The sequence below is a fragment of the Hirundo rustica genome, chromosome 8, assembly GCF_015227805.2.
Source record: "Hirundo rustica isolate bHirRus1 chromosome 8, bHirRus1.pri.v3, whole genome shotgun sequence".
NCBI classification, from domain to species: Eukaryota; Metazoa; Chordata; class Aves; order Passeriformes; family Hirundinidae; genus Hirundo; species Hirundo rustica.
Window position 1 is genome coordinate 7,766,882 of NC_053457.1, and position 15,385 is coordinate 7,782,266.

At 44.2% G+C, this 15,385-nt stretch overlaps 1 long non-coding RNA gene across 2 annotated transcripts; it reads left to right on the forward strand.

Annotated features, from left to right (window-relative positions):
• Window positions 1-2,305: 2,305 nt before the first annotated feature.
• Window positions 2,306-14,951, forward strand: LOC120756227 (uncharacterized). 2 transcript variants are annotated; one of them, XR_005702067.2, is made up of 5 exons: window positions 2,312-2,654; window positions 5,674-5,746; window positions 6,118-6,204; window positions 11,776-12,057; window positions 12,921-14,951. It is a non-coding gene; the product is annotated as an uncharacterized LOC120756227 (long non-coding RNA). The 2 variants fall into 2 exon arrangements; XR_005702068.2 differs by lacking the exons at window positions 11,776-12,057; window positions 12,921-14,951 and adding an exon at window positions 9,248-11,389 and having other exon boundaries at window positions 2,306-2,654.
• The last annotated feature ends 434 nt before the right edge of the window (window positions 14,952-15,385 follow it).

Below are 15,385 nucleotides of genomic sequence, written 5' to 3' on the forward strand. Positions count from 1 at the left end.
GACATTGAGTGCTGTGTCCAGCTGTGTCCCCTCAGTTTAGGATGGACATTGAGTGCTGTGTCCAGCTCTGTCCCCTCAGTTTAGGATGGACATTGAGTGCTGTGTCCAGCTCTGTCCCCTCAGTTTAGGATGGACACTGAGTGCTGTGTCCAGCTCTGTCCCCTCAGTTTAAGATGGACATTGAGTGCTGTGTCCAGCTCTGTCCCCTCAGTTCAGGATGGACATTGAGTGCTGTGTCCAGCTCTGTCCCCTCAGTTTAGGGTGGACATTGAGTGCTGTGTCCAGCTCTGTCCCCTCAGTTTAGGATGGACATTGAGTGCTGTGTCCAGCTCTGGCCCCTCAGTTTAGGATGGACATTGAGTGCTGTGTCCAGCTCTGTTCTCTCAGTTTAGGGTGGACACTGAGTGCTGTGTCCAGCTCTGTTCTCTCAGTTCAGGATGGACATTGAGTGCTGTGTCCAGCTCTGTCCCCTCAGTTTAGGATGTACATTGAGACCCTTGAGCACATCCAGAGGAGGCAGTGAGGCTGGTGAGGGGCTTGGAACACAAACCCTGTGAGGAAGGGCTGAGGGAGCTGGGGTTGTTCAGCCTGGAGAAAAGGAGACTCAGAGGTGACCTGATCACCCTCTACAACTCCCTGAAAGGTGGTTTTAGACAGCTCGGGGTTGGTCTCTTTCTCCAGGCAGCAACAGACAGAACGAGAGGACACTGTCTCAAGCTGCACCAAGGGAAATACAGGAGGGATATTAGGAAAAAGTTTTTCCTGGAAAGAGTGATAAAGTACTGGAATGGCCTGCCTGGGGAGGTGGCAGGGTCATCATCCCTGGATGTGTTCAAAAAATGCCTGGATGTGGCACTCAGTACCATGATCTAGTTGAGGTGTTAGGGCTGGGTGGGACTCCATGATCTTGGAGGTCTCTTCCAACCTACACGTTCTGTGATTCCCAACCATTCACCACAGCCCTGTGCTGCCTGTGCCTCACCCCCTGCACGCTGTAAATCCAGGAGAGGGGAGGTTTCTGGTGTTTGCAGATGTGCAGTGAAACATGCCAGGACCTTCGTGGAAACCATGCAAGAAGAAAACTGTGGCACAGAAACAATCACATGCTTTCTGGATCTGCTAAATTCACCCTGGGCTGGGTATGTCAGCCAGAGCGGGGTGGGATGGGTGAGCTGACATTGCTGTCCCACAGTCCTGCCTTGGGTATTCCTATTGGGAAATTAGTTTTGTATGACTGTTTTCTCTGTTCCCACAGTGAAGGTACCATGGGAGTTTGTCCCTCTGAACAAAGTTCCTCAGTAGCAGGTGAGAGTCTCACTTGTGGGGACAGAAGGAGGTGTGCTGCCTCTGTGTCAGCAGTGGGACTTGAGGTAATGCTACCAAAATCTAACAGAAAGATGTGGAAAAAAAAACAAGCAGGGGGTGGGAAAAAAGTGAAAATCAGTAATTCCAAACCAGAGCCTCAATCAAAGGGGGAAAAAACCCCAAAAATTTCATTAGTTGTGGACAAGTTCTGGTCTGGAATTTCTTTTTTTGGGACATGTTGGTACGGGTGGGGCAATGGATCATAGGGCAGAAACCATAACTTGAATATGATTTCTATGTTGCTGATTCTGAATTCAAATCCCAGAGCACTTAATCATTGCCAGCTAGAGAGGACTGTCGACTTCGAGGCCATTAACAAAGTGATATAATGTCCCAGACAGGAAATAAACCATCCTTTGGAGCTTGTCAGGTGGGGTTAAGCAGCTGAGGCTGGCTCTGCTGAAGGCTTCCTGCAGCTGTGATGTAGCTGGCACTGCATCCAGTGTCCTCAGCTCCTAAATCAGCCGTGGGGCCAGGGAGCTGGAGCCCTGGCCCTGTCACCGTGTGCCTGGCAGGGGCTGCATGGCCCTGCACACCTCTGGTGGCTCAGGGGCTGGCAGCAGCAGCAAAGCAGCCAAAACCTGCATTGCCTGCGCTGTGTCAGGCTTGTCTGCAAACCAGCACAGCCTGGCTGTAACAGCCTTTTCCTCAACACTGCGCTTCCAATGGTTCCAACGTGCTCATTCACTTGTTTTGGCCTACAAAATGCTTCTGTCCTGTTTTCAGCTGGAACAGAGTTAATTTCTTCTCGGTAGCCGACACAGCGCTGGGTTTTGGACAATTTGTGTTTTAGACTTTATCAACCTGTGATGTTTTACTTGCTGTGGGAGTTGGAATGAGAACCAAACATAAAACTCGACTGGTTTTAACCACAGCTGCAGTTTATTATCCGGCAATGGTAAATAAATAGTCAGGGGCAGCAGGGGTGGTGTGTGGTGGGGTGTTTTTCACCCATTTTTCAGTTTCTCGGCATTCAGATACACTCGTCATTTTGGAAAGATGCTCAGTATTGTTATTGTTTTTTTTTTCCCCACTGCTTTAATAATAACACCTTATCTTCAAGCAGCCTGTCTTCGTCCCATCATTGTGCTGATAATTTCAAATCATTAGAAGACCTGTCTGCTAATATTAATGGCAAGTTTCAGTTCTGTGGAGCTCTTCATGCTGGAAGAAATGAGGGTGAAAAAGGGGCAAAATTGACTTTCCCAGCTACGTTTTGCTGTGATGTGCTCAAATTTCTTCTGTGGCACTTGGAATAAGGACTCAGTAGCCAAGAAAGGAACAGAAAGGTATGTGCACACATGTGGGTAATGAGGGCGGGCCAAACTCTGAGAACACCTGGAGTTAAACACTCTATTTACAGAGTGTGGTCAGGTTTTGCTTTTAGATGTTCCTGTTTTGCTGCCTGTTTTTTTGCCTTTGCCTCAGGGAGCAATGGAAGAACAGAATCCTTGCTACTTGACAAAATGGATTTTGTTGTCTTAATTTTTTAATTTAACATATTAACATGCATCTAGGGACAGTAGATGTGATACAGCTTTCTGGGAATGAATAAATAATCAGCAGGAGTATGTGGGCTGTGCTTCTACAAAGCTGATCTGTATTTCACACCAGGATAGGAGCAAGTTCACAACTGTTCTTGCACCACAGCTCTCTTGTCTCCTTGTCAACAAAATTCCCATGTGTTTTCTTGACCCTTCCTCTATCGTGTCTCTCTCTGCTGGGGAAAAGAGAAACCTTGGATTTGTGTTTGCATTAAAGATTTTGTTTTACATTTGGACCAGCTTTTCTGTACAGAATCCTTTACTTCCTCTGCTCTAAAATGCCAGCCTTTCCTTTTCCTTGGACCTGTTTTTGTTTGAAGAGAGTGTTACGTAGAAGAATGCCACCCCAAATTAACCAGTGTGGAATTGTCTCAGTGTGCTGCTCATCTTGCAGCTCAGACCAGGTTATATTCTGTCCAGGAACAAGTCAATAATGTGAGAACCTAGAGTTCACTCTACAGTGGTATTTTTGATTAAAGAACAAATAATAGGTTCATCCTTCTGCCAAATGCCCTTTCTTTGCCACACCCTTCTTACCTTCTTCTGTTTGTATAAGCTTAGTGAAGTATAGAGAATGTTTAATTAAGTTTAATTGCATGACAGCTTAAAAGTGGGAAGGTAATTACTCATTTAATTATTGTGCTGCTTCGTGCTTAAAGTGTGTGTGTAATTGCTCTTTCTGTAAGGACAGTCAACTTTGCAAGCTTGTATGAAGTTATAACAGCCCCATGCCTTTTTCAAACGAAACTGAGCAAGGAGAGAGGTGCATTCTGTTACCCCAGGCATTCCCCCTCCTCCTGTCAGTTTTGAACGGTGTTGCCCTCCCTCCGTGACATCTTTGCGCTGGGAAGAGCTGTAACATTAATCACGTAACTCATTCTCTTTCGCCTATTTTTCATTAACTGTTGTAGAACACGTGGAAAACTTGGGATTGCAGACATGCCATTGTAAATTATTATTTCCTGCAATGCCCTCCTTAATTATTTCTACAGTGGCAACCCAATATATCACGGAATTTGAGTGTGTTATGCAGCCAAAGGTTAAGTGACTCCTAGTTATGAGTGCTAATAGGAAGAGACTCTTCCAGCGTGCATCAGGATTCTCAAATGTGTCTAAACTGCTCTTCTTTGCAACAGTTCAATTCTCTTCTGCCCTGACTAGTGCTAGCAGTGAGGCTGAGATTCTGAGGGCAATCCAATAATGCCTGGAGCATCCACCCTTGATGTCCAAAGGATGATTTCCCTGTAGAAGTCGCCAGAGTGGGGAGAAGCGGAGCAGTGAAGGAGAAAGCCAGCTATTCAAACACAATCACTTTTGTAATTGCAAGGGGACTCAGTCCGAGGTAGCTGCAGGCTCTAAAAGATTATTTTTTGTTTAAATAGCAAACAGTTAGATTATATGAAATCCCAGTGCAAAAAGTCCCCCTGTAGCCATTAGGCAAGCCGCAGAATTCCCCAAACACTCCCAAGGTCACTGTCAAATTAATTGCAGTGTTGATGAGTTCCTTTCCCAAGTGAGAGGGGATGGGGGGGGCTGTGTATGGCAGGGGGTCTTTATTGTCAGTTAGTGCTTTTCTGTGGTGGCTGGTGTGACACAGCACTGTGGGAAAGCTCCTGCCAGACACCCAAAGGCCTGGGAATGTCTGGACTGGGGCCCTCTCCAGTCCTGCAGCTACCCTGGTCAGTGCCCCTGTGCCTCCAGGCCCTTTTCCTGCTTTGGAGAGTGGGGTGTTGTGCCCTTGGTGCAGTCCTGAGCCCCTGTGGGACCTCTCCTGCCAAAAGGAGATGATTCCCTGTCACTGGCAGCAGCTTTCAGCCTTTCCAGTCTCTCGGTCTGTATCCCTTACACACTTCCCAACCTTTGAGACCCCAGAGCTTCTCTGCTGTGTCAGCATTCCTCCTGCAGCTCAGGCTGTGTTCCTGAGTCACTGCATGGAGGAGGTGGTTTGGCCCTTCAGCAGCTCTTTGGGAGATGCAGCCATTCAGACCATACACTTCCCACTGTGGATCCCACGGCTGCCATGGAAATTTTGTCAGCACGATAAAGTTTAGTGATAAGGCAGGAAGCACATTTATGGCATAAGCACAAGGGTAAGAAAAATTTTAGTGAAAATAACATGACATCCTTTCTTGCCTCATCTTTTTACTGATATCAGAGGGGAAAAATACATGACATTTCGTCAGAAGAAAACAAGAGAGCACCAAAGCTGATACTTGGCTATTTCAGCTTTTGTCAGATACTTGAAAGAGCTGTAGGTACCTATTGCCCAGTGATAAGTAATTCCTACAAGTCTGTCTGCTGGGGGAGTGGAGAGGCAGTATTTAGAGGGTGGTGACCTGAGAAAGCAAAGCTTCTTTGCATGGTCTGGAAAAGAGAGTGGGTAATTGGCATTAAAAGTGGTAATAGGGGAAGGGGAGCGATCCAGAATCAGCAGGACTCCTGGTGTGGTCCAAGAGACAAGGAAATTACTGCTTTGCAAAGGGCTGGTGAGCCCAGAGCTGCTGGGAGAAACATTCTTGATAAGACAGCTCCATTTAAGCACTGGCTCCTGGCACCACAGGGTAGAGCCAGTTCTCTGCTGCCTGCCAGCCAGCCTCTCCCAGCTCCTGATGGGCTTGGAGAGGGATCTTTTGGGAAATGTCCTCTCTAAGGCAGTAGGCTGGGCCAGCAGAGCCAGAGCAGAAACGTTTTGCCTGGCAGTGTAATGTTTACAGCCTAATAATGCTGTTAAATACATGTTCAATTTTTTTTTTTTTTTTTCTAGGAGAAACTGTGAGGAGGAACAGAGAGACTCTGCAGTGGAAAAATGGATTTTTAAATGTTCTTTTTAATTACCGGTAATAAGAGCATAGCCACAGGGTGTGCAGAGGTGTGGGGGCAACAAGATAACTTGGGGCAGAATTGACCAAAGTGACATGTGAATGCCATTAATGCCATTAATGTTGAATTAACCTCATAAGAGGACTGTTTGGGTAATCAGCTGCTTCATCGGATGAGCATCAGGTGATCTTGATTTTTTCCCCACACCTGCCACCTGAACCTCATCTGCTGGTTTGGAACATGGGTAATCAAGTGCTAATTTCATCAGCTGCGTGGCATTTACAGTCTGGAAAGTCCTGTTGACCATTCAAGGGCTGTGGCTCTCCAGATTTGGATGTTTTATTTATACTTAAGTGCTCTCTTGTTTAAAAGGGCCATCTCTCTCTAGGTGCAGCCATTTACCTAAAAAGTGTCCATGGGAAACAGCCATTGCCTGGTGTGGGTGGACAGAACATCACTGCATAAACAATTACAGGTAAAGAACTGGAATTAGAAATGTGCTCAAATGCTTTGCCTGATTCCTCAATTGTACTTGTTTGAACAAATGGGGATTATTTTTTTCAGAGGGAAAATAATTAAAATCTTTCTCAATGGGTGTTTTGCAGATAGTAATAGTGTCACAGAATCAAGAAAATTAATGTTATTTTTAGATAAACTGTGCTAATCCTATGGGCATTTTGCTTTATTCAAAGAAGAAATCCTTACCTCAATCAAAGTAGAAAAATGGAAACTAAGATTTTTTTTCCTTTAGGAAAGGATTTTTTTCTCTTATGCTTCATGTTGAAAGTACAAAAAAAGTTGATAAATTCAATGCCTCAATGCCAGTAACTTACTTTCTTGGAAATGTCACAGAGACTTACTAAAAAGTCTAAAGTTGAAAGACCTATAGAAAGAAGTCTTAATAGAGGTTTTTACTGTTATTATACATGATTTCTTTAAAAATGTAGAAATAACATGTTGGAAAAGGAAAGGTCAAGTGGAGGCAGTGATTTTGTTCTTGGAAAGCACAAATCATAACTGGAATTTCTAGCACTCCTCTGGAGGTGGGTCCAGTTACCTAGGAGTCTGGAAGAGTCTAGGAGATGGGATGTGTGATGACAGGCTTACTTTCCTGGAGAACAGGGATTAACCTTGCACAATGATTTCTGAGAAGCGAATTCACTTTATAACTTCTGTTCTTATTTTACTCCTTTTATTCTGAAAGATTTCAGGAACGCCTGAAATCTTCTGCTGAAAAACTCTTGTACAGGGGAGAATCACACAAACATCAGAAGCTGAAAGCAAATCAATTTACACTACAACTTATTGGACACCAGAAGTATCAAAGCTTAGCAAAATTAGGTGTTGGGTTTCTGAGATGCTGCTGGCCTGAAGGGTAAGCATTGCTCCACCGTGGCTTGCCATCCCATCTAGTGTAGGGTTTTTGGCAGGGGTGGTGCAGATGCTGCCTTTATCTAGGAACAAAGCAGCTCCAGATGTCCTGAAGTGTCTTTTGTGCTTCTGGGCTGGCCCGGGTGTTGTTTTGATCTCAGCAGCTCTTTGGGTGCTTTGCCTTGTCTTTAATGACAGCCGGCAGTTCTGCCGGGCCAGCTCCGGCTGCTCTTCCAGACACGCAGTGCCCACTCCCAGGAATGTGCCCAGGGGTGCCCTGGGTTTTAATTTGTCAGGGGTGTTAGGAAAATTAATCCACGAACACCAGAGGTTTATGTCCAAAAAGGAGACAGAGGAGTCCTTTTACGTTATTTGAATAAAGGGAGAGGCCATGGGGCATTTCCCCTGGGGTCTCTGTTTTTCAGAGCACACAGCCTCCTTTATATCCTAATTTCCCAGACGCATTTCCCTCTCTCTTTCCCCATGGGCTGAGGTACTTGAGAGGTACAGACTTCCTGAAATGCCTAAGATTCCCCTTTTAAATATAACCCCCCTAATTTTTAATTCTTATGGGATTTATGGGTTTTTCCCCATTGTTGCTTTCATCTTTCAATATTCAATTTCATTTACAAACAAACCTATGATTTGTGTGTAAAGGCAAGTATCTTCTTTTTCCATTCATCAATCAGTAGAATCCTTCCCATTGTTTCTCTTATGTCTCAGTGCTAGTTTTATCTACAAGGATGAGGTAGACCCAGGGCTTGTTTGTAAAGACAAATCTTGTCATTCTTCTCAGGGGAAAGCTGATATTCCCCTGTCAGGCAGGGAAAACTTCAGAGCAGAGAGGGGCTTTGGAGGAAATCTCCACAGGCAGGGGATGGCCAGGAGGAGCTGCAGAAGCTGCTGTGCAGCAGGAACACGGGAGGTGATTTGTTTAGGGAGAGAGGAGGGAAGGAGAGGTTTTCAAAGGGCAAGCACTTGCAATGATTAAATGTTGCAGAGCTTGATCTGCAGCTGGTAAACTGGAAAATGCCAGGGTGATATTTCTGATGTGAATGTCTCTGTAGATTAACAGTAATTAAAGCTGGTCTTACTCTGCCTGGGCCTTTCTTTTCCCTCAGTGTCCACATGCTTAGCCATTAATGGTAAGAATCAAGTTTATTAATACCAGTTTAAGATGTCTGTATATTTTTTCCCATATGAAAACTCTGGTAGATGATGGATCAAGTCTGTACTGAGTAAACCCAATTGCTCCAGAGACACTTCCTCTGTTATCACACTCTTTTTTTTTTAACTGCAGCTCTCATTTGCAATCCCATATATTGATGACATATCCTGCTTAAACTTCCCCATCCAAACCACTCAAAAATCAATAATAGTTGACTGGTAGCACAAGTTGCAGACAATTTGGTCTTGACCAAATTCTCCTTTGCTGTAAATATGCTTAGGAACAGGGGTTTTTTTCCTTTCTTTCTGTTTCATTGGTTGCCTTTTTTCCCTCCTTTTTCCTTCTTTTTCGTTGTTTTGTTTTTCCTCCCCCCCCCCCCCTTTTTTTTTTTTCCCCTTTTTCTGAGAATATTTGCATTGAGAAAGAGCACAGTGTTCTCTGGAAGATGCTCTTTTTTTATGCAGGATGGCTTGTTTTGGGGAATATAGAATCCAGAGAGCTGCATGCTTGTTAAATGTGTGCAGAATTGTGCTTTGAACTTTCTCACTGAGCAGCGTGGGGATGAGTCAATCTCCTTGACCTGGGCCCTGATGTGAGTCCAGCTGAGTGTTTCTCTACATTCCCCCCTGCAAAGCATGAGAAAATAAAGATTCTGCCATCCTGGACACAGCCCTCTGTTAATATACAGCAGCAGTCGCAAGGCAATTGCATCCAAAGCTGATTCCAGGGGTCAGGATTGCAGCTTAAACCCCTGTTTTAGCACGGTGTTGTGTATGTATATATTCTAGCACCATCTAGCAGTTTTCCAAGGTAGTGCCTGAAATAATAAGACATAAAATAATAAAGCAATGCTTAATCAAAGTTCATAGGTAGTCTGGAAAGAAAACCCCACTGAGTTGTCTTTGACACCCAGCCTTATGTACAGATGTGATTTTACTGCTAGGCTGGGACTGCTGGATGCCCTTTGTTCCCCATTCAGGTGGCATCTGGAATCCGGCAGTTCCAATCTGCCTGAGCAGTTCTACTGCAAACAAGTAAAATACAAGGTCATGCCACCAAAGAATTTGTACTTCCCAGAGTGTCTGGTCGCTTCACCGTCCTCCACTGAGCGCTGTGAACACATCAGATGGAAGATGGGATGCTGTTCTGAGCCACAGCAGGGGGAAGCTGGAGTTCCAGACATGGAGTCCTTCCAGGAGGTGCAGTGGAGTCTTCCTGCAGCCCCGTGCCTCTAATAAAGCTGTTCTGGGAGATGCAGATTGATGACACCCCTGGTGTGATGCACAGCTTTTCCCCCTTCCCTCAGGTGCTAATCCTGTCCTACATGTGCAGTGGGGCTCGCTTCCAAGAGCTAAAGTGGCAGGGTTTAACCTCAGAGAAAGAGTTTTAGCCTGTGGAGAAGGTCAGTGTGCTCAGCCCCTCAGACCCATTAGACCATAATTACCTGGGGATGGGTAAGGGGGGGAGGAAAGTCAGTGGATTACTCACTTTAGGCAGTTTTAAACCAAAAAGAAATGCACAAATCATTGCATGCACATTTCATTGCATGAAATGAGACTCGTGGCAGATTACAACCTGTGATTTTTATTTATTTTTTTACTGAGTCTGTAACACCTCTGGGATCCACCCTGTTCTCACTGAGTGTAATAAAGTCAAGTAAAGGGCAGAGAGATAACTCAACAGTTGCTGGTGTAAAAGGTTAGGATATAAATGCTATAAATACTGGGTTGCAAGATAAGGCTGTGTAAAGCATAAAGTATGGCTGTCTTTTTTTTGGAGGTGAGAGATAAACCCAATCAAAGAAACAGACAAAAAACCCCTCAGCCACAAGGATCAGATTTAAAAAACAAAACAAACATTATTTTAAAATGACTAATAAAACTAAATCCCTACTGGCATGAAACAAACAGCCCAAAGCCAAACAAACAAAAATAGCAAATCACCAAAACAATAAAATAAAGCCCAACCAGGCAAGTTTAGGGATCTTTGTAAATCACAGCTTCCTCCAGTTGTTTCCAACAGGCAATTCTAAACCTCAGCAGTTGTCCTGATCTGAGCCTTTAAATCACTTGGCCTTTATCAGTGCAGAGTAGAACAACTTTTCTTCCAATGTTTTTTGTTGTTGTTGTTTTTTTCCTGCCATTTCATTGGAATTCAGTCAGGCACAGCCCAGTGTCACTCCCCTCAGAGTAGTTGTTTTATATTTCTGTCTCTGGGTGCTTTTCTATGTTTTCCCAGCCAGTGTCTTGTGTGAGGATGCGAGCTCAGGTAAATTATGGCAGTGTGTGTTTTGACCAAAGGTGGGGGTTATGTAGAGAGCATTAAGTTTTGCTTATCTAGAAGTGGTAGCAGCAGACAGAGGGACTTTGTTCAGTTTTGTCCTTTGGGCCAGGGTAGCAGCGTCTGAATGAGGTCTCTGAACTTTTTCTCAGACTTGATTTGTGGTTATGTGTTGAGGTATGGACCTTAAGGCTTTAGAACCTTGAGCCTATCCCAAAACAGGGGTTGTGATCCCATTCATGCTCCAGAAGGGAGTAAACTTCTCACACTTGACCTTATTATGCTGCTCTGTGTCCCTGTAGTCCCATCAGGTATCCAAGAGCTGCTTTTCCTAATGCACTGTCTCCCCTGAAGCAGCATCTTCTCAGCAGTGGGAAAAAGCTTCCACATCAAAACCATGATCTCTGATTGTGCTTCCAGACTTTTGTCTGACCAAAGATCTCCTTACCTACTACTGCATCTTCCGAAATTGCTCAAACTCACTAGATTTTACCTTGCTGTTACTTCTCTTAGTGCAAATGAAAATGTGGCAAGCTTCCAATTCCTAAATTCAAATAGTGTGGGACACAGATGTCCTTTTTATTTCCTGTGGCACCTTACACAGAAACAACAAAAAATATGTGTGTTAAATCTGGACAGGAACTGGAAACACATTGTCACCTAAAGGCGTTCTGCCTTTGAGAACAAGCTGGTTTTGTCACACCTGTGGTTAAATTCTGATATCAGGTTTACTTAGTTGTTGGGACTTTACAGGATTTCAAGAGGAGAAAAATACATTTTTTTCCATGAATTGTGAAACGACATAATGGTGCCTTTCCAGATATTCTTCACTGGAAAGGGAACAGACTCAAAGGCTCTCTGGTAACCTGGAGAACCGAAATGTTGCCCAATAAACCTGCACACAGGTGTCAGTTTTACCTGGGGTCTGCAAACAGCTCTGAGTATTTCTCTTCTGCCTTAGTCTGAGGAAAATAAATGAAATTTCTCTGACACATTCTGAGTGTGAGCACACTCTTGTTATGCTGTTCAGTTTTAAACCTCCTGTCCTCTTGAGCTTTTGTGTGCAGGAGAGTCCTTTATCTTCTCTACCAGTTAAGGAATTGCTCAATTGTTTTGTCGGAGGGCATTTGGATTCATCTACAGAGGGAATTCCTTGGATTCCTTCGAAAGAAACTCTCCTGAGGCTACCTGTGCTCTGTCTGAGCTCTTACCTCCTCTGCCTTTCAGACTGTGCACTGGCCTGCTCGTTCCTCCCTGCCCTCAAAATTGCCTCTGTTGTTGGAGCTGTCACAGCGCCTGTTCCTGAGCGCCATGAGCTGTTGGTGAACATCATGTAAACGAGGGAAATGCTCCCTGGAGGTTTTTCACATGAGCTCTACAAACTCGCTACTCCTCCAGCCCAGCTTTCTTGGTTTTGCTGCCAGCTCCTCTGAGCCTCTACTGCCTTCCTAGACAAAGAGGAAAGTCTGAAACCAGACGTAGCATCCTTCAGCTGTTGCTTCAGCACAGGTAGGTAACCTGTTTATCTCTAGGTGCACAGGCAATGTACTACTTCCTCACCTTCTACTCTGCAATTAAAAAGAAAACCAAAGAGGCAGAGGAAGCTTAGGTTTTAAGTAGGAGCCATGAGTAGAGTGAACAGGAAAGAACAAAATATTTCATGACAGAGTCTCACTGTGTAACCAATCACCTCTTTGTGTTGATGTAAAATCACTCTGTCAGCCTTCCCAGCTGTTCCTGTTCTCTAGAGGTCCTGTTTTGGGTGCTTCTAGTTGTTCCTGCGCTCTATAGACCCCATTTTGGGTGCTCCCAGCTGTTCCTGCTCTCTCTATGCCCTGTTTTGGGTGCTCCCAGCTGTTCCTGCTCTCTTAGGTGCTGTTTTGGGTGCTCCCAGCTGTTCCTGCTCTCTTAGGTCCTGTTCTGGGTGCTGCCTGGTTTACCTTTGCTCTCCTCCAGCTTGACAGGGTGAGTTTCTAACAATCAGCTCAGTGCAGAGGAGGTGTGTCCCTGGCCCGTGTCACTGGAATAACTTTGAAAGGCTGGCAGTGGGCATTATTACACTTGCATTAACCACTAAGGTACGTGCAATGGGAAGATGAGTATGCAAGTGAGAATAAAATTGTTCAGGCAATATCAGGAGGGAACAGAGATGGCTGTTAGTGAAGCAGTGACTTCCTGTGAGAGCTTTCTGTTTAGGATAGCACACTAAAGTCAGCTTTGGAAGCTTGGAGGGACAGAGAGAAAGAGGGGAGAGGAGATGGCAGGGATCAGCACAAGCATTTTGTTATGCAGACAAAAAAAAAAAAACAAAAACAAACCCAAAACCTTCTTAAAATGAGCAAAGTAACCCCTGGCCTGATGATTTTTTGAAGGTTTATGAATGACCCAGTGGTAGCTTAGTGTTGAGAAGCGACTGGGAGGAGCCACAGCGAAAATCCCTTGGCAGACGAGTGAGCTGATCCTTCGCAAATAGCAGTGTTTGCTAATTTTCACCCTAAAATGAAAACAAAACAGAAGCAGTGCATCCAGTGTCCAATGCATGTGGGCAGCAGCTTGGGGTAAAATGCCCTCTTGTCACCTACTGAGCAGCAGTGGAAAGGCTCGTCAGCGCTGCATTCCCAAGACATCCAGAGGAACAGTTGCTGCCAGACTGCCCAGAGGGTTGCACAGCATCCCGGGGGTCCAGCTGCACCTCATCCCTGCCTTCAGACACCTGTGCTCCAGGGAAACCAGGGGCTGTCAGGGCACCACGGGCACCAGCCTGGCCAGAGAGGATGGGCTCCTAAAAGCTTAGGAATTCTGGCTGATCGGACAGCCAGAAGATCCATCGGAGCTGTACCATGTGCCAACGGACTGCGGCTTCTGGTAGGGTTGGTAGGGGCAGATTGATTTCTCTTCCATTAAAAAATTGACCTTGGAATTTAGATTTTTTTTTTTTTTTCCTGGATTCATGCTCCTCATTGGGTAAATACATTTTGAAGGCACGGATATTTGACAAAATTTGCTTTCCAACACTACAAAAATTAAAGGAGCTGAAGGTGTTTTGGTACTTCTAATTTAATCTTGCACAAGATGCAGATGTTCTTCTTCTTGTTTCTAACAGATTTTATTAAAGGAAGAATTTAAAGAAAGGCTTTATAGTTACTCTAGTACAGCAGCTGCCGTAAGTTTGGCTGGTTATTGAAACTTGTGATTAAAACAATAACTGCTTTCCTGTGATTTCCTGGAGATGTGAGGCTGGAAGGGAAGGCTGCAAAGGTGTGATCAGACCTGCCTCACAGCATGGACCAAAGGATATCTCCTAATAATCTCTGCAGGAAAGCAAAATTTCTGTTTTAGCTGGGGAATTTATCTTAGAAGGGTTTTTAGTGTGCTAGTAATAATACAAGATATGAATTTTGTTCCCTAGAGTGGAACACTCAAATACAGAACTCTGGTTTCTCGGAATACTAATGCAAAGCAGGGAGAGAAAAGTACGCAAAGTAAGTATAAGACCTAATTTAATTCAGTTAGAGGAGACTACATTTAAGCACAGAGGCGGGGTTGTTGGAATTGATAGAATTATTGTGATTCTGAATCATGTATTCTTCCGGGTCCAGCTGAGTGGGGTTTGGGTGGTTGATTTAGAAATAGCTTCTTCATGCGAGTAGGACACAAGCAAAAGGGAATAATCTGAATTATGTTTTGGAGTGGAATAGTTGCTTTGCACTAATCTTTCCTCTGATGCTCTCAAACTCAGTTAACTGAAATTTAATTCCGTTGGTGTCGATTCACTCTGTCGGTCCAGCAGCCCAAAGATGGGGTGATTTCCCCAGCCTGGTGAGATCTGCTGCTCAGCCTCAACTAAAAGCCATTGGGATAAGACCATTGTCAGTGGCCCACTTGCTCTCCAGCATCTACTTCACAAAGGCTCCTCTGCAATAGTTTATGTGGATCTTTCAGCTGGTGGTATTAAAATGATGACTTTAAAACACCATTTTAAACATTGCATTCAGAATTGGAAATAAAAGGGAGGCAGCATTTAAAGGAAATCGGGAAACTTTTCTGGTACTTCAGATGTTTTGCTTTTATTTTGGGAAAAGAGCAATAATTAGTTTTTCAAAGCCTTCTTTCTCTGACTGCTACTGCACCCCAGAAAAACCAAACCAAATATCTCTTGTCTGGGACTGTCTGATTCTCTGAATTTTGATATGTTGACATCAATATTCTGAGTTAGATATTAATGTTAACATCTTAGCAATAATTAAATGGGGACACAGATAACCTGTGTTTTTTCTGTTGCATCTTGAAGTGGACACTTCTCATTTGATTTAATTTTTGACTGGAGTTGTACTGCTTGGGAGAGGTAATGTGCATCGTTCTTAAACTAATGGCAGAATAAATAAAACTAACTAATTACACAATTCCACTTCCATTCTACTATAGTAGTTAGGAGAAAAATAGCATCTTTCAACATTCCTTAAAAGGTGTTTCACCAAGGACTGATAAGCAAACTGAGGCCACTTAATCACATCATAAAAATACAGGGAGAGTTTCTAGATGTATACGATAAACACGCATTTCCAGATAAATGCACAGTTTTAACATTAAAGTACCTATCTAGAAGGAGTAAATTTCTTTGGTCTCCTGTTCCTGTGAAATTGTCCAGATGATGCTCGTGGCCAGATATTTTGCAAACAGAGCCTGCAGTGTACTTGGGTGTGATGCTATTTGCAAGTTCTCTTGTTAAGTTTCTGTGGAAACAGAGGGACAAATGTCATCACCACTGCTACAGGGAAGGCAACCGGATCCTTTAAAATTCTGCCTTGGTCTGTTACTAAAGATTTGTCACGGCTGA